This window comes from Emydura macquarii, unplaced genomic scaffold (genome assembly GCF_026122565.2).
Source record: "Emydura macquarii macquarii isolate MOO-44397 ecotype Brisbane River unplaced genomic scaffold, CSIRO-AGI_Emac_v2 contig_1253, whole genome shotgun sequence".
In the NCBI taxonomy this organism is placed as follows: Eukaryota; Metazoa; Chordata; order Testudines; family Chelidae; genus Emydura; species Emydura macquarii.
Window position 1 is genome coordinate 29,546,781 of NW_027131390.1, and position 22,503 is coordinate 29,569,283.

The following is a 22,503-nucleotide window of genomic DNA, read 5'->3' on the forward strand; positions in this document are numbered from 1 at the left end:
TGCCAGCACAGTGTTTACCCTAATAAACTTTGACCATCCTCATTTTATGCCAAGTGTCTTTGCACTCAGCAGTTAGTAGATGACAGTGCTGGGGGCAAAAATAGACAGTATAAGTAAATAGTAGTTTGACAATATTCATACATTAGGCTGTAAGTCATTAAATACATGGAAGGCTTCTAGATTTCACCTTTACTGGGTTAGAAATACTGCTCCCAAAACCAAAAACATCAAGAAAACTTCCATGGTTTCCGAGGGGTCTATCAAAACCCTTCTTTCAGTGCTTACAATTCTTTGTCTTCATGAATCTGGTTGAGAAAGCTTTAATCTCCTGTCGCACTGACCTCTTACATTCTGTGGGTCCTTGATTAATAAATCTGCTGTGCTAATATATTTCTCAAACGAATATCGGTATAGAAAACTGATTTTTATCCTAATACCATAATTTAGGTACAAATCTATGCTACATGAAACTAATTTGTTGACAAACTTTTTGATGCTGAATATTTATAAGAAAAGTTGATTTCTAATTACCGCCATGGTCTTACTGTACAGAGGGGGCGTTATAAAATTCTAAAATCTTAAAACGGCTCTCACTTACTGGGCAAACACATTGTCAAAGTTTCCTTAGGTTTAAAGTGCCAGAATTGATTTGTTAAGCATCAACTTGCATTTATATGTGATTGATAGAATTAATGAGAAAAGCTCTGCTTAGTCATAATTCTTCATCTTGTAAGCCTGAAATTCTCAGTAAACTTTGTTCAACCTAGCAATTTCAAATGAGTATGTTGTCGAACTTCCGAAGGATATTTCTAGTTGCTTGGCAATGGATTGTGGAGCAATTCATTTAAAGTTCAGTGAACATAGGAATAGAGTAATTTATTCAAATCCACCACTTATTAAATCAGGATTTGACTTTTTAAAATTTTTTTTTTTTCAGACTAATGAAACGGACTTGAAAAGAATTAGCTAAACCTCAGTGGAATTGTGACAAAGTTAATTTTGATGACTATGTTGTCTATTAAAGTTTTCACTGCCAGTAACAGTGAGCTGAATAGAAATGAATACATATTCTATTGTTTTGTAGATTGTCAGAAGGGGATTTATTTTTAAACAGTTTATTGTCTCAGCAGCATCTTCCTTTCAAGATAAGTAACAAGTAGATCATATATCTACATATTTACTAGGCATATGAAGTATCTGAATATTTCACAGGGAGGGATGCTTTCCTTTACCACTAGAAAACTATGTGGGTAAAAGGTAAAGCAGTTTCAATGCTGCATTTGTAGAACTGGGACAGATCTCAAATAGACAGGGATATTTGAATTATAAACCTCATGGTAAATCCATGCATCATAGCAGTAAATATGTTTGACTTTCACTTTAAGTATGTGACCAGTCTCATCTCACTGATGCAGATATTTCAAAATACAAGACTCTCCTTGATTCAAACTTTTCTGAAGTATTTGTTTGTTTTTGATTTTTTTTAAAACAAACGGAGATGAAATACTTTTGTGGTTATCTCCAAAGCCCACTCAAGTCAATGAGAGTTTAGTATTGAATTTGGTGGGCTTTAGATCATGTCCATAAAGAGCTAATCATTTTGCCCTATGAGTATCTTTCCTTCTTTCAATGCTTATTGCATGACTGAGATCACGTAATTTGTCAAACATTTTTTCAAAGGAGTAAACTGGAGGAATAATATCATTTAATTCAGAAATAGTGACAGTTGGTTTATGGTTTATGTTGGAATACATTAATCGACTTGGCTGCGTGCTTTGACAAGTGTGTGTGGCCTGATAGGTACTTTGCAAATAAAAGTTAGGTCCAGTCTGCAAAGATCAGAATAGGGAAAACTACAAAGGGGGAAGAAAGTAGTCCAGTGTGGAGAATCCATAGGCGATAAGAGATTGTCTAGGAAGGAATGAGGTCCATTCATGCATAACGTGCAACATTTGTTAGAGTTCCAGTGCAGTTTGCAAGGTCTGCAGAACCTCCTGCTACTTTGTGATCCTTAACTCTGTTTCTGTAATGTCAGCAAGAAAACAACCAGAAACTCAGAGCCGATCTTATCCATCCCTAAGACAAGTTTGTTAATATTAACAGTAAAATATTAGTGTTTCTGGTAACTAATGAGATAAAACTGTGCTAGGTGGTAAAATTTGTGTTCTCAGAGTGGTGCTGATGGGTGCAAGCTAACATTCTTTGCCTGATCTTATCTGTTTATTTGCATACTTCAGAATGTTGGGGGTATTTTTATAAAATGTAATAATAGTTTTCAATTTCTAGGCTTGAAAAAAAATACAGCATTCATTTCATGATTTCATGGTTGAAATAAGTTTTATAAGGCTCTTTCAGCCTTAAGCTCCAAGTTAACCAAATACTTTCCCCAGGGAAATACAACTTTTTTTTTTTTTTTTTGGGGGGGGGGGGGGGGAGGGAGGGAGTGTGTGTGTGTGTGTGTGTGTGTGTGTGTGTGTGTGTGTGTGTGTGTGAAATTGATATAGCTATGAGAAGGTTTCACTATATCTCTATAGATCTAGTTCTTTATCCTGTGGATCCCTAGGCTAGAGTTCCACCGAAACAGAACAACAACAATCAAAATGCCAAAGCTGAGGAGAGGAAAAAATCCACCAACAAAACTTTCTGAGGTAAACTAACAAAGTCTAAATAAATCCTCTCTGGGGCATTAAATAAGGCAAAGAAAGAAAATGAGCAAAAATCATACCAAGTATAATGACAAAGAAAACCACTGAATCAATAGTATACCTATAGATCTAAACAGCCTAAAAATTGTTGCACTTAGCTGAACGCAGTAACATGGAACACTGATCAAACTCAAATACCACATAATGTATACCTATTGTAGATATACTGGTATGTTATTAATAGTACCTAGGTATGTGTCGAATTTCTTGGACTGTTTAGATAATTGGGGAATGGTCCAGCCCACTAGTTCACGGATCTCTTGTACTAATAGCAAGAAAGAAATGCAATAATATATCATGATTTTAAACCCAGCCATGTGTAGTTTTGGCTGCTGTAAACTCATATTCTGTTTAGAGTGAAAGAGAGGAAAGTTTGGAAGGAAATGTCAGCACTTTTTTTAGTTACAATAATATGAGTTGTAAAATAGGTCTGTAAGATTGAATAGAGTCTATAGGAAAAACCCAGCAATTTTTATTATGGAGAACTGTTAGTTCTTGATTTGAACTTAAGCTCCTGCTTTAAAGAACCTTCTAGAGACATATATAGAGTATAAATAATAGTACAGTTCACACAATTTGATGTTTTACATGGTGTGATTGAATTGAGCTTGTAAAAGTCCAAATGCAGTGCTGAGAAAACACTGAGGCAGAATATGAATCAGCTTATTTCAATTTAATAAAATTAATGGTCATATAGCCAATGATCTCTGTTATGAAATAACTGTCCATAGTGCACCAAAGTTTCAAAAAATACCCTCCATCTCTGTGTGAGAAACTTTGCACCCGCAAATTCCAGCATGCACATTTTCAATCACTAATGTGTTTTTTTTTTTTTTTTTTTTTTTTTTTTTAAATGTGTGCCTCTCTCTACAAATAGTTATTTGACAGTTTGGCCCAATAAGTTTTAAATGGTGGGGGCCCTCCATATGTCATGTTTTCCAGACAATTATAGCTGTAGTTGTATGAGAAATAGTGCATTTGTTTGTTCTTTCTGAAGATTACTTTATTTACAGTGCTATAAAATCTAGCACATTTTTTGTTGAAAGGGAAAGGAAAATTTCACAAAAACATAATAGTTCGGATCATAACAATTTAATGGGAACTTGACTGTAGTCAGAGATGTCAAGAATTAGCCACATACTATTTAAAGCAAGGAGTTTTTCTTGAGGATCAGGCCTTCTGTGTTTGATACAAGAAGACGGTTGTAGTGACTGGAGCATGAGACCAGGGGCCTGGCTACACTAGGCTACACTGTTTACAGCAGTATAGCTACCAGATCTCTAATGTAGCCTCTGTAAGCTGACGGACGAGAGCGTACCCATTGGCTTAACAACTCCAGTCCCTAGGGTGAGCGGTGGTAGGGAGAAAGCTCTCCATTGACATAGTGCTGTCCACACCAGCGCTTATGTTGCTGTAACTTACGTCACTCGGGAGTAATTTATTCACACTCTGAGCAATATAAGTTATGCCGACATAAATGGTAGTTTAGACGTAGCCTTAGATTCAGAACTCTTGGGTTATATTCCTGAATGTATGCTCTCTCACTATGATTCCCATTAGCTAATTCTCTCTCTCTGTCTCGATTTACCCATCTGTAACCTTAGCACAATACATACAGTACATAGAGTTGCCGTGAGGTTTATTAAGTTGAGGTTTGTAAAGGGCTTTGAGAGCCTGAGATGAAGGATGCTGTATAATTATGCAGAATTTACTGTTTGTTAACTTTGAGCCCTTTTCTTTGGTATGCTCAGCCAGTTTCCCTGATTTGCTGTGGCTGCTTTTGGGCTGGCTTCATCTGTACCTAGTTCTGGTGTAATTAGCTCAGAGAAGAGCATCTGTGGGGAATGTGGTGTAGAACTGGCATAGGAGTTTCCTGCTGCTGCCATACATAGCAAGGAAAAGGGTGTGCTCCTGGATAAAAGGGAGTGTAGCTGGGACCTTCTTTCTACTCCATACTGATCCCCAGCTGCATTTTCAGAGTCTTGTGGCCATTTGCAGCTGTTTTATTAATTAGGGCAGCCCTGGGGCAAGACCACAGAAAAATAAAAATGAGCTTTAAGGCCACAGTTCAGCAAAGCATGTAGGCAGTTCTTGAATTACAGGGGTGCTTTGAGGGCTTACGACTTTGAAGGGCTACCTCACTTCAGTTTACACCCCCTTATTTCTCACAACTGTTTAAATTAAACCAACTCTTTGGCCATCAGGACCCTCTAAATCCCCCCATAATTCTATTGTGGCACATTCTTAACTAGCTCCATTGAAGTCACTGGAACTTACTCATATGCTTAAAGTTAGTGTTACTTTAAATGCTCTGCTGAATCAGGACATGTGCCATCTTTGCATACTCACATCACATATACCTCGTGCCCTGGCTCTCTGTTCACAGTAACATGGAGAAAGGAGCTGCCAAACTAAAAGAGAAAACAGTTGAAAGCATTGCAGAAAGGTGGTAATTTACTTAAATAAATCCAGATTAGAATGATAAGACACACACTTCCTTAGTTTAATGGTGGAGGTTCATGTCCATTAAAATAGCTTGTTTCCAGTGCAACTTTGTGATACAACATGATGTTTATCCCCTTTCAGCTGCCCTGTGCAGTAGAATCATGGGTGTGTCCTATTTAAAGGAACAGTGATAAGGGAACTTAAGGGTGTATATATACTGTGATAAGACCTGCAGTACAGATGGGGTTATATGGCTATAAAATTGCAGTACAGACGTTCAAGTTGGAGCCCAGGCTCTGGGACCCCTCTGCTTGCATTACAAGCCCAACGTCTACATTACAGTTTTATAGCCCTGCAGCCTGAGCCCTGTGAGTCCGAGTCAGCTGACCGGCACCAGTCGTAGGTCTTTTACCACAGTGTAGACGTACCCCTAAAGAAATAAAGGGAAGGTCTATACTGTGTGCTGCTGTGTTTTTATGGAGAGCTTTGAGACCTTTAAAAGCATTTAGATGCTCTCGCCACAAAAGCAGGCATACTGGTATTTCCTACCTGAAAAACAAGATTAAGTAATGGATGTCCATGTCTCATCCCTAAATGATGTCTGTCTGTGTGTATATGTGTGTATTTGTTTTAAAGGGGCATAATCAACTGGTGCTGATTTTTCAGTCTGTGCTGATTGATTTGCTCTGTTTGATGTATTATAAATCACACAGGAATAAAGTCGCAGTGAAAATTCCATTAAACATCTGAGGCAAAAGAGATCCATAAATAAAACAGTATTCAATGCAAGACATCAGGAATACGCTACTGCTTTCCTTTTTAAAATTTAGATTTAAGTTTATAGCCAAGGCCATTTTAACATAGAGAAAAATAATAGCAGAAAAATAACTTGTCAAAATCTAGTTGTGAGGGTGTCATTATTCCTAAATTTGTCCTTTGAAATGCAGCAATATCTCAGTAGCCTTCATTTAGCCATCTACAGCACCCACTGTGCTATTTTATTAATCATAATTATTATTTATGATTCATTCTATTAAATCAAGTTAATGTCTGTACTCCAGAAAACTCCTATTAACTTCAGTGGGAGTTAACCTGAGTCAGAATCTCAGAATGTGGAAACATCATCATTTAATTTCATGCAATTCTAAAGTTCCCATCATCCACACTGACAGAGCTGTGACCTTCATCCGAATTTCACACCAGCCTCTTTTTATATTTTTTACAGTACTGTGAACTTCCTTGCAATTTCCTACTTTCCTTTAATCAATTATCTTTTTTCTTTCTACAACCAGATAGCTTTGAGAAATATTTTAATTCTTTCAAAGTGGTAGAAGTTTCACTATAGACCTGTGAGTTTATGTGCAAAGGGGGGCAGGGGAAATCAGACCAGTATATCTGAAGTTAATGCCTTAAAAATAAAACCTATTAGGATACAACATTTTAAAATTAGCACAATTTAAACTGAACTTTCTGCATTGAAGAGTAAAATTTTGCTTAGATGTTGAACAAAACAGATTTTCATTAAAAATGGGGGGAGGGAGAAATAAACCCCAAACCCCCATATATCTATTTTGAAGTTGGATCTGATTTTTTTCTTCACTGGTTCCATTTTTATATCGTTAAATTCATACTCAAATTTCTCCCTTCCATCTTAGAATCTTAAAATAAGGTAGAAGATTCTCATCTTTTGGTTCTATTATATCATTATGATATGACAGGGCATAATTTATTGGCCAATACATCCATGTCTTGGGTACATTCTAAGGGTAAAAGGCTTCAAACCAAGTATTCAGCTACCTGAGGTGTGTCTTGATGGAGCACTAAAACACACCTTAGGGTATTTTAATGCTATTATAATATGGCTGTCAAATTAAACATTTTATTTAATAATAATAATTAATTAATCATTAATCATTTTTAAAAGATTCTGATTTTTTTAGACTTAGCTTCTGTATTCTGCAGAGAAAGGAGTAGAAAGTTCAGACTTGGGTTTTTTCCCTTGGCTTTTTTTAATAACTGTGGCCATTCATTATTATAGAAACTTTTCAAACTTTGGTGTTTAACATTAGACTCCTCAGTTCACATATGAAGGACCCAGCTTGTTCCATGCAAGAGGCTCCCTCTGCTTGCCCAGAATGCCATTGACGTGAGTGGGATTCCACATGGGTTCAGTGGTCTGCCCAGACAGAACAAGTTGCAGGGTCAGCAAGCTAGGCATCTAAGTAAAAGTGAGGTGGTATTTCCAAGATGCTGACCATCTGCAGCTCTCATTGACTTCATTGAAAATCAGGCATTTTCTATTCATGTGCCTGAATATGGACCAAAGAGACAACATGTAGGCAATACTCATGATATTCCTGTGTAGAGTGCTAAATACTATTAAGGGAATTTTATATTTAATCATTTTTATATTGACCCCCTTACATTGGGTCACTTAGGCTTTGTCTTGGCTTGGTCAAGCTGAACTAACATGTGCTAGCGAAGCTTAACCTACACTCAAACATTTTCTTATTGTAGGTGCAGGGTAAAACCTCAATTTACCTGGTTGAGCTGTAGCCTGAGTTACTGCTAATAGGTGTTAGCCAAACCCAACATAAACCCTACCAGTTTTCCTAATCAAGACTACTATTTATAGTAGTTCTCAACAGCACAACCATTGTCTCTCCAGCAGCTCTTCACAGGTGGTTTTACAAACAGTAAAGCCAAAATTCAGGGGATAAACACTAGTGTAACTGAGGGTAGAACTGGGTACAGAGGGAAAACAATCTGCTTCTTTGAAAGAGAAACCAGTCTCAAATGTAGCTTAGGTATGCTGAGGAGCTTCTGAGGAGGTGTCAGGCTGTGGCCACTGGCCTTGTCTAAACTGCATGCTAGCCACAGGGTACATAGTTGTGTGCTTGTCAAGGCATAGTAGCCTACCCTGCTACTGCATGAACACAATGTTGATATTAGTATTCTGCAGTCATATCCTACCTCTGCATTGGTGCTGTATGTGGCCATAAGTGGTACAGCTGTGTGGGCTCACTTCCTGAGATTCATAGCACCACAACTCATTGTATCACTTAACCTCCCATTTGCAGGTTGCTATGGGGCAACTTGGCTGTTCACTTTCAGATTTGTGGGAGGAAATGGTATTGGGAAATTCATTCCCTGGCAGTATGTACCCAGCTGATGTGATGGTGTGTTGTTAACCTCTTGAAAGTACAGCTCTTGTTATGCCTAACCAAGAGCCACTGCTTTTTATGGAGGTACTGTTTCCTTTTTCTACCTCTGCACAAGCAGCTTCTAGGAGATGTTGTAGGAATTTCAGGGACAGTTTTGGGATAAGAAAAGACTGATGCCGTGTTTTGCAGTTAGGAGTTCATGGAGGCTTGCAAGGTGATTAATGCTGTGCTGTTCCCTTGTCAAAATTGGAAACTATTCCTAAAATAATTGCAGGGTTTGAATTAATGGGTTTCCAGGACTGCACAGGCACAATTTTTGGGACGCATACGTCCATCCTATGCTCATCATATCAAGCACGTGAGGAAAGCATACTTATTCCATTGTTATGCAGGCCCTTGTGGAGTACTGTGGCATATTCATGGACATGTACCTCAGATGCACTGGAAGGGTGCATGATGCCAGGGTGTTCCGAAACTCTGGGTTATTTCAATGTGGGCAACCTGGTACATTCTCCCCTAACAGCACACTCATGAGTAGCATTTTTGTGCCATTATCATTGTAGAAAACCCAATATGCTGTCTCCTGCTCTGGCTGATAGTCATATCCTGATATGCACTGACAGGACAAGAGGCAGTTTAACTACACACTGAGCAAGTGCAGAATGGGGGTGGAATGTGCCTTTGGCTGATTAAAGGCAAGATTGTACTTCTTATTGAGTCATTTGTAGTATCTTTAACACCATACATTTGATTGGGCCATGTTATGTGCTTCACAAAGTTTGTGAGCTTAAGGGAGTGTACTTTGGAATGGATTAGGTTGCCAATAGTTATGAACTGGAGTGGGCTTATAGACAAGCACCAAATGAATCTTAGTGCCGCACAACCTGCTATAGCAAAGACCATAAAGGATGCCACTTGTGCTCACATATTTGAACTGCATAGCTGTGACAGGTTCCCCCCACCCTGGGGGGCGCAGCTTGGAAGCTGTGGGAATGCTGTCTCCCTTAACATTCCGGCCTGGGCTGGCTCTTACAATGCCTTGCCAGTCACTTAGCCTCAGCAACATGCAGAGCCCCACACCCAGCTAGATAGCAGGAATGTTTACCTGGGCTGCCTCTGGCACTGTGATGCTGTCAGCAAGCTACAAACCTCTAGCAGGTATATTGCCCTTACAGGCAGGGACACTCAACTGAGATTCAAAAATGCTTTCTCCAGCCACTCATGAACCAACAATAGATAGAGGCATTAGCCAATTCTCCCCAGCTCCACAGCATCCAGGACAGGACTGTATTGTCTTGCTCCAGTCAGAAGGCTGGCCAGAGTAAATTCATTATTTAGTCCACCTCTCCCTCAATGTGAAGAGATCATGCACCAGCCTTTGTTAACTGAGCAGATTTCCCAGACACTTCAGCCAAGACACATGGTTTTAAGGTAAAATATAAAAAAAAAGATAGATTTTAATTGATTATAAGTAGTAGCCATGAAAGATCAGAGATAGTTACTAAAGAAATAAAAATAATTTCAGTCTAAATTCTACAAACTGCGCAGGATTTAAATCAAGCAATATCTCGTCCTGACAGATGATACAAGCAGGCTACAGATTCTTGATATACAGACTGTGTCTAGTTTGCAGTCAAAGTCCTTTGTCTTCCAGATGGTCCTTGTCACTCCACCTATTTTATAGCTTTTTCTAGATTAGGAAAGATCTATGCATGTGATGTGGGGAGGCTTCCCCTATTGGTCAAGGAGTCACCGTTGTGTACGTGCTTCCTCTGTGTGAAGTCTTTTGGGATGGCCGTTGGGGGAGCAGATTCCCCTTATGGGCCATCAGCATATCTGGCTACTCCATTGTTGTACTTGAAAAGCTGGCTGTGGGTGTTTCACAACATCTTTAAGTATCACACACATAGCAAAACTTCATAACTTCACGTACAATGGGAGCACGTACAGTCCAACAGAATATTAATGTTCAACAGATCAAGACTTCAAAAATATCTCACAAGGCATACTTTGTACAAAACATATCATAATGATATGACAGTGGGAAATATGGGGTTTTTTGGGGTGTTGCTTTGAGACACAGAATGTCACAATGGCAAATACAGGGGAGCTGAATAATGGGGTTACATGGCACATTTGGGCTGTTGCCTTGTATTCAAATGTAGTGTTTATTAATGCATTAAAGAAATAGATTCGTTTCTCCAACTTTCTTGAAATTTATTGGCACTAAAAAAGTGGGCATATCAGCTCTCAACTCGGTGAAGGTTTGTGCAAACATAAGATAAAACTCTGTCACTGACCCTAAGGATTTTTATGGTCCTGATATCTGTTTTCCTTATGGCATTTTGGATCAGGTGTAGCATGATGCTGATGCAGCTGAAGAGTGTGGTGCTTCATGGCTCATTGGCTGGATCTCCCAGGAATCGTTCACCATATTTGTCGTACATGGTAATGAGGAAGTAATTCTGTGAGGGTCCTGATTCGCAGAGGTTTTCTCCCATGGCTCAGGACCCTGAATAGTCTCTCAAACATGCCCTTGTGAAACTCCATGTATCATTCCATCTCTTAATTGTGGTGGATTGAAATCAGCTTCTCCTCCTTCTTTCTTCAATTCACCGCATCCTCCTTCTCCCTTTTCCCTCAGCCTCATTGTCCTCCATCTTCTGCTGCTTCTCCAACTACGTGTGCTTTTCTGACTACTTCTGCCTGTTGACAACTTTTCTCAAGGAATTATCCAAAGAGAAGAAACTCTGCTTTCCAGCTCAAAATACTATTTGGTGGGGAAGGAGGAGTTTGGGGTGGAGAGGGGGGCACTATTAGGAGAAGATATAGCAACAATGATTTGATTATGATTACAGCAGTTTGAAAAAGGTGCAAACTTCGTAGATGTTCTATTGCTTCAAATACCAGAATGGAAGAAAGGCCTGTTATTCCAGGCATTAGTGATGAATCCCTCCATTTTATGTCAAGGAAATCTTTGTATGTCTTTTGACAGATCAATTTATAAGTGACTGGACAGAGATAGCAATTTACAGCAAAAGAGGCTTCCTCTACCAAGGGATCTTGGAGATCACCAAGAATTTTTACTGGTTGAAAAAAAAAAAATCTATTTTATTACTCGCTGAGAATGGACAAACAATCAGATCAGCAATAAATCGGCTGCTGCACTGGTGGCAGGGTGTACCAATATGCAGGTGGTTTGGATTGGTATAGAATACCTTTAAACATAGTTTTATAACAATTATATTGTGGCTTGGCTATGGCTACAAACTTATTAGCTTTATATTTTTTTTTATTTTTAAAAAACCTATTGCATTCAACTGCTGCCATTCGTGGCTTGCAATTTTTTCCCACTTTTCTGCCAATTTATATAGTGTGATTGGTATAGCAGGGAGCCTGGTGTCACTGGATCTGCCTTTGTATTGAAGCTAAAAGGAGGTTTATAGACTAAGAAGAACCCACCTAGGTTTGTGCTTCTTAATAACAGGGATAGCAGCCTCCATCTTACCATCCTGAAGTGCTTAGTCCTCCCCTGCTTTTTTTAGTTTGGGAAACATCCACCAAGCTCTGCTTTTCCTGCATTGAAGAGGGGAACATCTCTTGCAAATCAGCTTTGACCTCCTCTCCAAGGTGAGGGGCACCAACTGTGCCTTTCCCTTTCCCTGCTTAGCATCCAGGGCATGCTGTCACATCTATCCAGACATCCAAGTTCCGAGCCTACACCCATCCCCATTCCACAGATGAGCCCATGCTGAAATGGGGCTCTGTGCTTTTATGGCTGCTCAGAACACTGTCAAATCATTGTAAAACCGACAGATTTTTGAGGCATCATTGGATTTCTTATTATTATTCCTGGCCTTCCAGTAGCTCACAGTTAGCCTCTTCATCTTCTCCCTGCACTGCTGTCTGGTCTGGTCTGGTCTAGCCTGCTCAACCCTATGTTCTTCTCATAGCTTCTTTGAGATATCTTCATACGGTTTCATGTTCCTCTTTGGACTATTAGTCATGGATTTTGTTCACTTCAGCCCAGAGCTGAACCAGGATTCTGGCAGATTCATATGACCAGGTGGATGAAATGATGATCATCTTATTAGAGTATAGCTGTGCCATCCCATGGCACCCCCTCATGGCCTGGCATGGCCCTGCAGGCAGCCTCAGTTTCCCTCTAAGGTTCCCGGAAATAATCTATTCACTACAAAAAGTCTTTAGGCAATATTGCCCCCTTCTTGGGGTCTAATATATTCAAATAGCTCAGCTCCCCAAACTGAGCTTTCTGTTACCCATCTGTGTGTTGAGGTTTTCTTCTCTCTCTGGCTGGCTGGCAAGTTCATCCCTTGGGATCAGAGTTTCACCTGCCCCGTTCTTAGGGACTGCATGCTGCTGAATTCTTCTACGTAGATGCCTCTTGGCTGGGTTTGAACCCTCCTTTTGAGATTCACTTGCCTGGTCATCCGACCGCTTTTACTTCTCCCCAGTCAGTTTAATAATCCCAAACAAATAATCCTATATGGGCCAATTAGGAGAGAGTGGAATCTTGTCCCACCCATTCTACAAGGTACCATGTCCTGGGTACTTAAAGGAACAGCCTGGGTTTTTCCTGTGTCTTCGCTCTCCCAGATACCAACAGTAGCCAGGGACCATCTTCCTCTCACTCAGTATTTCTTCAGATTATTCTGGAGAACTGGAATAAGGAAACTGGCCTTGCTACCTCTTCCAGTCTTAAAGGGACAGTACCTCATTATAAGGGGCCAGTGTTCTGCTGTGTCAGACACCAGAGAAGGGCAAGCCTGGAGAAACTGCAATCAGAGTGGGACCGTGGATGCTGAGCAGAGGAATAGGAAGGTAAACCACTTACAGGCAAGGGTCAGAGCACATGTGGATGGCACAGTGGCCTACAGGAGTGGGTGCCCAGTGTGTATGCACAGTAGTAGCCATATACAATAAAAGCAACCTCCTAGTCTGCCCTATAGGCCAAAGCGCAGTGGCTGCCTCACCATGGTAGCAGTGTGTGATTGTGTGAAAATGTACTGTGTGCAGTAGGAAAATTCAGGCTGAACATTGTTGTTGACAAACCCATTGTTTGCAATGGGTATAGGGAGAGAGCCTTCTTTTTCCAGGCTGCCTGCCAGGTTGGCAGTTCTTTTCTCCATAGAGGTTTTCTAGCAACCTTGGGGGTATTCACTTTTTTCCATTCCTTTTAGAAAAAGGTGATGTGTGTCTAGAATTCAGGAAAACCTACCAAGTTTCTTTTCTGGTAGATGCTAAATGTTAGAAGCAGTCAGACCTTTAGAAAAGCAAATTTGCAAGAAGCCTGGGTGGGGAAGGCTTCCTGCTGAGCTGAATACAGGAGGGCAGGCAACATTTTCTTTCTGTTGAATGTGGTAGAAATCAAAGAGTTTCCCAAGTGGCTGGACTGCTTTCAGTACCATGTACCTGATAGAAAAAGCTAATTTAGGAGCCATCAAGTAGCTGTTTATTTAACAGAAACTCAATATTGAAAGTGAAGCAGCCATTGGAGAGGTAGTGGTGAGAGAAGTTGTTGAGTAAGTATCTTGGGCATTGGGAATCAGATGGAACTTCTGGGGTTGGAAAAAAAAATAATCTGGGCTTTATCCTGATTTAGCTTCTAAATCCTGAGGTATGTCCTCTAACCTGTCACTGAAATGATATTTTCACACTATTCTCTCTCTCTCCCCATATATGTTCTGGTGTATATAAACTTGCTACTCGAATATAAGGGGCAAGGCTGACACAGCCCAGACCGTATGTCAGTATGTTCCTGGTTACAGAAAGAAACGGCTAGCTGGATAGAAATTGACACAATCAGATGAGCCAGAACACTAACCCTAGATCTTTATTCCATTGAACTTTGTGTGCATGTGCACGCCTCTTTTCTCTAGTGGAACCAAGTAAAGCCCTACGTCTGAACCCAGTAAATATTTAGATGTGCCTCAGAGCTCTCTGCAAATTTCTTATCCCAGTGCTGCCAAACTAAGCCTCTCAACGGTTTTAAAGCAACCTGAGAGCTGCTCTAATTAAACCCACTGCAAATGGGGCCTACTGCAGAAAGGGCCAAAACTTGATCAAAGATTGGCATGGTTCAGGGTTGCCACAGCCCCCCTCTCGTCCTTCCATGCCTCCCTTTTCTGTGACACATCCGGAGGAAGGAAGGAAAAATGGTGGAAATGCACTCATTTCAGCCCTGCACCAGTGAGTATTCTCCATGTGCCTGCTGAGCTGGGTTGAGAGCCTGAATGCAGCAGCAGTGTGTATCACAAGAAGATCTGGCCCACTATCTTGGCCAAATTGGGAAAGTGGAGATACTGAAAATTTAACAGTGCAATGAGCATGACACACACTGATGGTAGCACTGTAGCCTAAACTGTCTCACCATCTCCTTCAGTGACCTCACATACACTCTATATTCTGCCACGCCTTAATAGTTAAACCCACCATTCTACTCCTGAATGGACTTTCAGGACAGGTGAACACCTTCTTAAAGCTACCCACAGGGATCTCTCAGAATGTCTAGGAGCAGAGTCTAGATGGGAGTCAACTGAGCCTCCAGGTTTACAGCATTGAAGAATTGCTTGCAAATCTAGAACCAGTCTGAACATCTGCCCTTTATCCATCAATAGACAATTATTTAAGAGCAGGCCCAGTGCTGTCTCCATTCAGTAATTAGGCCTAAAGCCAGATTGAAGAAGAATCAGGGCAGAAGACTCCAGAAGATGCTACTGTTGCCACAACACAACCAATTTGTGATCTATTTATAGCTGTAAAGCTATGGCTTTTTTGCTATTTTTTTAATAAAATCCTACATCATCATACAGTGCTTTTATGAATTTTTATTGCTACTTGTTAGGGCATAAACCTGTTCAGTTTGTCACACTTGATCATTGTAGAGGTTGTTTTAGTCCCCCTGTTTGGAATAAATTAGGCCCATATTCTCAAGCTGCTCAGCATCTCTCAGGATCAGGCACTTCATTCCTGCATGGCAAATCCTAGATAGGATAGGGGCCTAAGCCTAAAATCCATGACATAAGACAAAGACAGTGTGTCCTGAGTTAGGCAGCAATGAGGCTGCACTGCGAGGACTTGTCAGCCCCAGCATATTATGGAGGCTCTCTGTTACAATAGTAATGAGAGCCATTTAGCACCTTAGGTAAACAGAGGAGTACTCCTGCACTGCAGCATAGAAGAGGGAAAAGAGAGCATGGTATGGGTATGGACAATGAGTCTGCACATAGTGCAAATCCAAAAAGACTAAACCCTACCAATACCCATTAGCGGCCAGTTGTTATCTGACTACATGAATTGGAAGGACCTATAAAATGGCAATAAACTAAGAAATTGTCTAAAAATAGCTCTAGTTGTATCTACAGCACATCAGAAGCAGGAAGCCTGCTTAACAACCAGTGGGGCCACTGGATGACCGAGATGCTAAAGGAGCACTCAAGGAAGATAAGGCTATTATGAAGAAACTAAATTAATTCTTTGCATCAATCTTCACAGGTGAGGATGTGAGGGAGATTCCCAAACCTGAGCCATTCTTTTTAGGTGACAAATCTGAGGAACTATCCCAGATTGTCATTAGAGGAGTTTTTGGAACGAACTGATAAATTAAACAGTAATAAGTCACCAGGACCAGAGGGTATTGACCCAAGAATTCTGAATGAACTTAAATGTGAAATTGTAGAACCACTAAGAGTGGCATGTAACCTATCATTTAAATCAGCTTCTCTACCAGATGACTAGAGGATAACTAATGTTACACCATTTTTTTTTAAAAAGGGCTTCAGAAGCGATCTTGGCAATTACAGGCCAGTAAGCCTAACTTCATTACCAGGCAGACTTGAACGTATAGTAAAGAACAGAATTATCAGACACCTAAATGAATACAATTTGTTGGGGGAAGAGTCAACATAGTCTTTGTAAAGGGAAATCATGCCTCACCAATCTACTAGAATTCTTTGAAGGCGAATCAACAAGCATATGGGACAAGGGTAATTCAGTGGATACAGTGTATTTAGATTTTCAGAAAGCCTTTGACAAAGTCCCTCACCATAGACTTCTAAGCAAAGCAAGCAGTCATGGGATAAGAGGGAAGGTTCTTTCCTGGATCAGTAACTGGTTAAAAGATAGGAAACAAAGGGTAGGAATAAATAGTTTTCAGAAGAGAGAGAGTGGTGTCCCTCAGGAGTCTGTATTGGGAATAGTACTGTTCAACATATTTATGAATGATCTGGAAAAAGGGGTAAACAGTGAGGTAGCAAAATTTGCAGATGATGCAAAACTACTCAAGATAGGTAGGTCCAAATCAGACTGCAAAGAGTTACAAAGGGATCTCACAAAACTGAGTGACTGGACAACAAAATGGCAGATGACATTCAATTTTGATAAATGCAAAATAATGCATATTGGAAAACATAATCCCAACTATACATATAAAATGATGTGGTCTAAATTAGCTGTTACCACTCAAGAAAGAGTCATTGTGGATAATTCTCTGAAAACATCCACTCAATGAGCAGCAGCAGTCAAAAAAAAGCTAACAGAATATTGGGAATCATTAGGAAAGGGGGAGAAAAGACAAAAATATCATATTTCCTCTTTATAAATCCATGGCTTGCCCACATTTTGAATACTGTGTGCAGATCTGGTTGCCCCATCTCAAAACAGATACAGTAGAAGTGGAAAAGGTACAGAAAAGGGAAACTAAAATGATTAGGGATAGGGAATGACTTCCCTATGAGGAGAGATGAATAAGACTGGGACTTTTCAGCCTGGAAAAGAGATGACTAAGGGTGCATGTGATAGAGTTCTATAAAATCATGACTGGTGTGGAGAAAATAAATAAAGTAAACAACAACACTTTTCTCATAATACAAGAACTAGGAATCACCAAATGAAATTAATAGGCAGCAGGTTTAAAACAAAGAAAAGAAAGTATTTCTTCACACAATGCACAGTCAACGTGTGGAACTCTTTGCCAGAGGATGTTGAGAAGGCTAAGACTATAACTGGGTCAAAAAAGAACTAAGTTAGTTCATGGAGAATAGGTCCATGAATGGCAGGATGGGCAGGGATGCAAAACCATGCTCTGAAGTGTCCGTAGCCTCTGTTTGCCGAAAGCTGGGAATGGGTAACGGGATGGACCACTTGATTATCTTTCCTGTTCATTCCCTCTGAAGCATCTGGCATTGGCCACTGTCAGAAGACAGGATACTGAGCTAGATGGACCATGGTTTTGGACCATGGCCATGCTTATGTACAGTGAGACCTGTAACTAAGGCAATTGTGTAGACAGCTTTAAACACCCATTTTAAAGTGTTTTCATGTGGTTTCCTGCACAGTTTAGCTGACCTTTAGTTAAAGACCATCTTTTCTAGATGTCCAATTCTTGCTAGTCTCTGGTGTAGTCCCTAGACAAGTTGCACTGTGTATATCTTATTGAAAATAAATTCCAATACAGTTTTTCTTGTAACTTTTTTATTTTGTCTGGAGAAAAAAAATTGACATATACCAACCTCAGATAAAGTTCTTCATTTCTGATTCACAGTGAGTTAGGGAGCCACTTGATACTTAATTTTTTTTTTTAAATTTTAAAACTTACAGGCTTTTCCTATTCTTTGTAAAATACAGATTTTTCTTAATTTCAAAGACATATCCCCTTGTGAAACACTATGTGTAATTACTGGATTTCCAGTCTTTGCCGCACCAGAAAGCTATATGATCACACAGAGAATTCTGGTTCTGTACTGTTAATGCGATAACTGTTTATTTGGTATTAAAATCAACTAGACAGTGTCTTTGGATTAATCAAGAAACCAAAGGACATGAAGAGAAGAAATTCTTGAATTACCTACACAGCAATGCTAGGAGCCTGGGTACCAAACGAGAGATTGGAATTGCTCATTTATGAGCATAAATTCAATTTAGTTGGTATTACTGAATCCTGGTGGCATAATTCACACAACTGGAATATTAAAATCCATGTGGGAGGGGGAGTGGCATTCTTTCAAAAATGGCATTACCTGTTCTCTGAGTCACTAATAGCTCTGAAGAAAACTATCTTGATCCGTGCTGATGGATCCATGTGCTAACAGGTAACGCACAACATGGGGTTCTATTTGTATCTTCTATAGACCACCCAATCACACTAGGCACCAGGATGACCTGCTCCTTAGGCACCTACCTATAATGTGTAGGGGGAAAAAACCTGTATGATCATAGGAGGCCTTCAATGTGAATGACATGCTGGGGGTAAGGGCACTGTGTGAGTCTGTTTTTCTTTGGGGAGGCTATGGAGTGCTGGAAGCTCCCCAGAAATGGGGGTGGGGAAGAGCACTGGTAGCCAGACCATGGCCCCACCCCCACTTGGCCTCTTCCACAAGGGATTGCCCTCGATCCTGTTCCAGCCTTATGCTCTGCTACAGGGCTCCGTACTGGCCCTCTGGGCTCCTTACCGCTCCCCAGCCCCCTCCCCTGAGCTCCATGTTGTGCTGAACCCCGCCGCAGTCTCTTCATTGTCCTCCCCCTCCCCTGGACTCCTTACTGCCCCCTCCCTAGGGCTCATTGCTGCCCAAGCACACACCCCCCCCTCCCCTCCCCTCCCGGGGCTCCCCTGTCCTTTCCCCTCATTCACACAACATGAGGCCCCAGGAGGGGAAAGGGAGAGCCTGTGCTGCAGTGGCTGGGGCTGCATGGGGAGCTCGGGTTAAGCTGGAGCTGGCTCTCAGGAGGCAGGAGCTCCATGGCCTCCACTACTTCCCCTTGCAGTGCCACCTCTCTGGTTCAGTGTTGAGGGGAGCTGGGCACGGGCCCTGGGCTGACACCATCTGCCTGTGTCTTGCATCAGACTCACTGCTTGGCCAAGCACACTGCCGTGGACAGCACCGAGCCGCACTTGCAGGAGGGCAGAGCCAGAACACCACACTAGAGACAGGCAGGGGGGAAGAGGCAGACTGGGGGCAGGGTCTGAGTGCTAGTGGACTCCCACTTCTAGGAAACTTCCACCACTCTTGGCCAGCACAAAGGCACGGACTGATGTCTCCCCCAAGGGACATGACCTGCACCGCATCCAGCATTTGCTACCTGCATGGACAATCTTTTTATTTTGGGACGGCTAAGCCTCCCTGAGCCTCTTATATGCGCTCCCCAGGGCTGGGGGTCTCATGCTGCAAGTGCTAAACCATCCCTTGTATTTCTAAATATTGTAGGTGACAATTTCCTAACTCAAAAAGTGCGGGATTCTTTTAGACCTAAACATATAAAGAGGAACTTATCATTGAACTAAAAATTAATGGTAGTTTAGATACAAGTGATTGTGACTTGATTACACTGATCACGTGTAAGCAGAATGAAGTCCAGATCAGTAGTACTTACATACACTTACACACTTCTTGCTTTAATAAAGTCAATTTCACAAAACTGAAAATAGCATAGGAATAAATGGTCAGTTTTTACAATGGAGAGAGGTAAACAGCAGTCTCCCAAGGATGTGCAGTGGGACCTCTGCTGTTCAACATGTTCATTAATGATCAAGAAAAGAGAGTGAAAAGTCAAGTGGCAACACTAATTGTCAGGCTGGCTGGATTGGGGGTGGAGGGGGCATTCATTATATTTTTAACATCAATACATCAGAATCATAATAATTCATGTGAGCTATGCCATGTCAGGTACTGTTAGAAAGGCTATAGTGTGCTAAGTAAGATGATAATGTTTATGTTCATGTGTTGTGTGTAATGGAAGTTATGGATATGTTTGATCTGTATTTCATATTGTGCTGTGTTTCTGGGCGACACCCCAGACAGGATGGCTGCAACACTAGCCAGCTTAATGGCTCATTAAGGAAATGTACAGGTACAATGGGCCCAGAGGTATACCTGAAGAGTCACCAATCACTCACTTATTCTTGTAAACTTCCAAAATCAGCATGGCAAAGGCCAAAGGACATAAAAGGCAGCTACTCCACATCCATTTTGTCTTCTGCCTTCAGTCAATCTTCAGTCTCCAGCCTACTTCTGGATCAACTCATCTACAACTGAACTGAAACTGTGAAACAAAGGACTGAGACCCATCCAGGTACTGGATGTATACTTGAGGGACTATACAAGCCTGCAAACTCCACAATTCTATTAGAAACCTGATATATATGGACTTTCAAATCAAATGTATGTGTCTGATTGCTTTAATCCTTTAACATTTCTCTTATAGTTTGTTTGTTTCTTTTTATAATAAACCTTTTAGTTTTAGTTACTAAAGGATTGTCTGGCAGTGTGGTATTTTGGGTAAGATCCAAACTTCTATTGATCTGGTACTGTGGCTGACCCTTTGGGATCAGGAGAAACATTTTTGGTAAAGAGCATAGAGTTTTAAATAACTGATCTCTTTACTGGACCTAGTAGCTGATTGGGAGCCGGAGACTGAAATGCAGTAAAGGGTCACCCACCAGTGTTGGGAGAATCTGCTCTCCTTTTACAGCCTGCCCTGATCTTGGCATTTTCAGGTGGCTACCCTAGGCACAGACGAGTCACACTGATAATACAAAATTATTCAAGACAGTTAAGTCCAAGGTGATTGTAAAGAATTACTAGGGGTTCTCATAAAACTGGGTGACTGGGCAACAAAATGGCAGATGAAATTCAACTTTAAGTGCAATTTAATGCACATTGGAAAAAATAATCCCAACTACACAGATATAATGATGGTTCTAAATTAGCTATTACCAATCAAAAAGAGATCTTGGTGTCACCATGGATAGTTCTCTGAAAACTTCAGCTCATTGCACAGCAGTGGTCAAAAAGGCTAACAGAATGCTAGAAACTATTAGGAAAGAAAATAAGGCAGATAATATTGCCACTATATAAATCCATGGTGTGCTTACAACTTGAATACTGTGAGTCCAGTTCTGGTCATCCCATATCAAAAAGGATATAATGGAACTGTAAAAGGTTCAGAGAAGGGCAGTGAAGATGATCAAGTGTACGGAACAGCTTCCATAGAAGGAGAGATTAAAAAGTTTAGGTTTTGTTCAGTTTTGAAGAGAGACAATTAGGGTGGGATATGATAGCAGTCTATAAAATCATGAATGCTGTGGGAAAAAGTTAATAGGGAAGTGTTATTTACTCTTTCCACAATACAAAAACCAAGGCTCACCTAATTAAATGACTAGGTAGCAGATTTAATACAGAGAATACTTTTTCACATAAAGCATAATTAACTTGTGGAACTCTTTGCCCTGGGATCTTGTGATGTCCAAAATTATAACTGGGTTAAAAAAAGAACTAGATAAGTTCATGAGGATAGGCCCATCAATGGCTATTGTTCTGTACACTTCCTCCAAAGCTCTGGTACTGGCCATTGTTGAAGACAATCTATTGGCCAAGACAGACACTTGGTCTGACCTTTTATGGCAATTCTTATGGATTTTGTTTACTGTAGATAAATGGTGAAATATAGATGTGTGTGTGTATATGTATATGTGTATATACCTATGTATATATATATACACCTATATAGCTCTGTGTATTGTGTATATATACATGAATGTATGTCTAAGTGCCGATAAAACAATATTTAATATTAAATTATTTATGTGACTATTGTTACTCGGTATCACACAATTACTAATTATAACACAGGTAAAGTTTAAGTGCTTAAAGTGAAGATAAGCAGAAATTAGTCAATACATTATATGTTCCTGCCTACATCTCCAAAGTAAGACCCAAACATATTTTTGGAAAATAGTTTTTAAAATAATAGATTTGATCAAGTGTCATCAATAGGAGTGGATTCATGATAGCTACAAGTAACTGTCATGTATTAATATATGGATAGTTTTCATGCAATGGGAGATTGGCCAACTATAAATAAAGGGGTTATGGATTAGAAGTAAGGATTTACACATATCTAACTTTTTGTAGACACAGCAAGTAACTAATCCAGGAGAGAACTAAAAATATAATCCAAATAAATTTAAAAATGTATCTGATCATTTGTTTGTTTTTTGTTATTTTAATTCAAATTGTGTTCCAATAACTCATGTCACAGAGGCTACCACAGGAGGTGATGAAAGATACCACTGTGTAAGGTAACAGGAACTTTTATAGTGCAGGATCTGATGCCATTTACCATTGGATAGCCAGCTTCTAATCCAAATGTACTGTGGCAGATGGAAGCAGAGC

At 40.4% G+C, this 22,503-nt stretch overlaps 1 protein-coding gene across 1 annotated transcript in view; it reads left to right on the forward strand.

The window, feature by feature from the left end:
* Positions 1 to 22,503, forward strand: part of PCDH11X (protocadherin 11 X-linked) — an 887,832-nt gene that overhangs the window by 266,784 nt on the left and 598,545 nt on the right. The window lies entirely within an intron of this gene.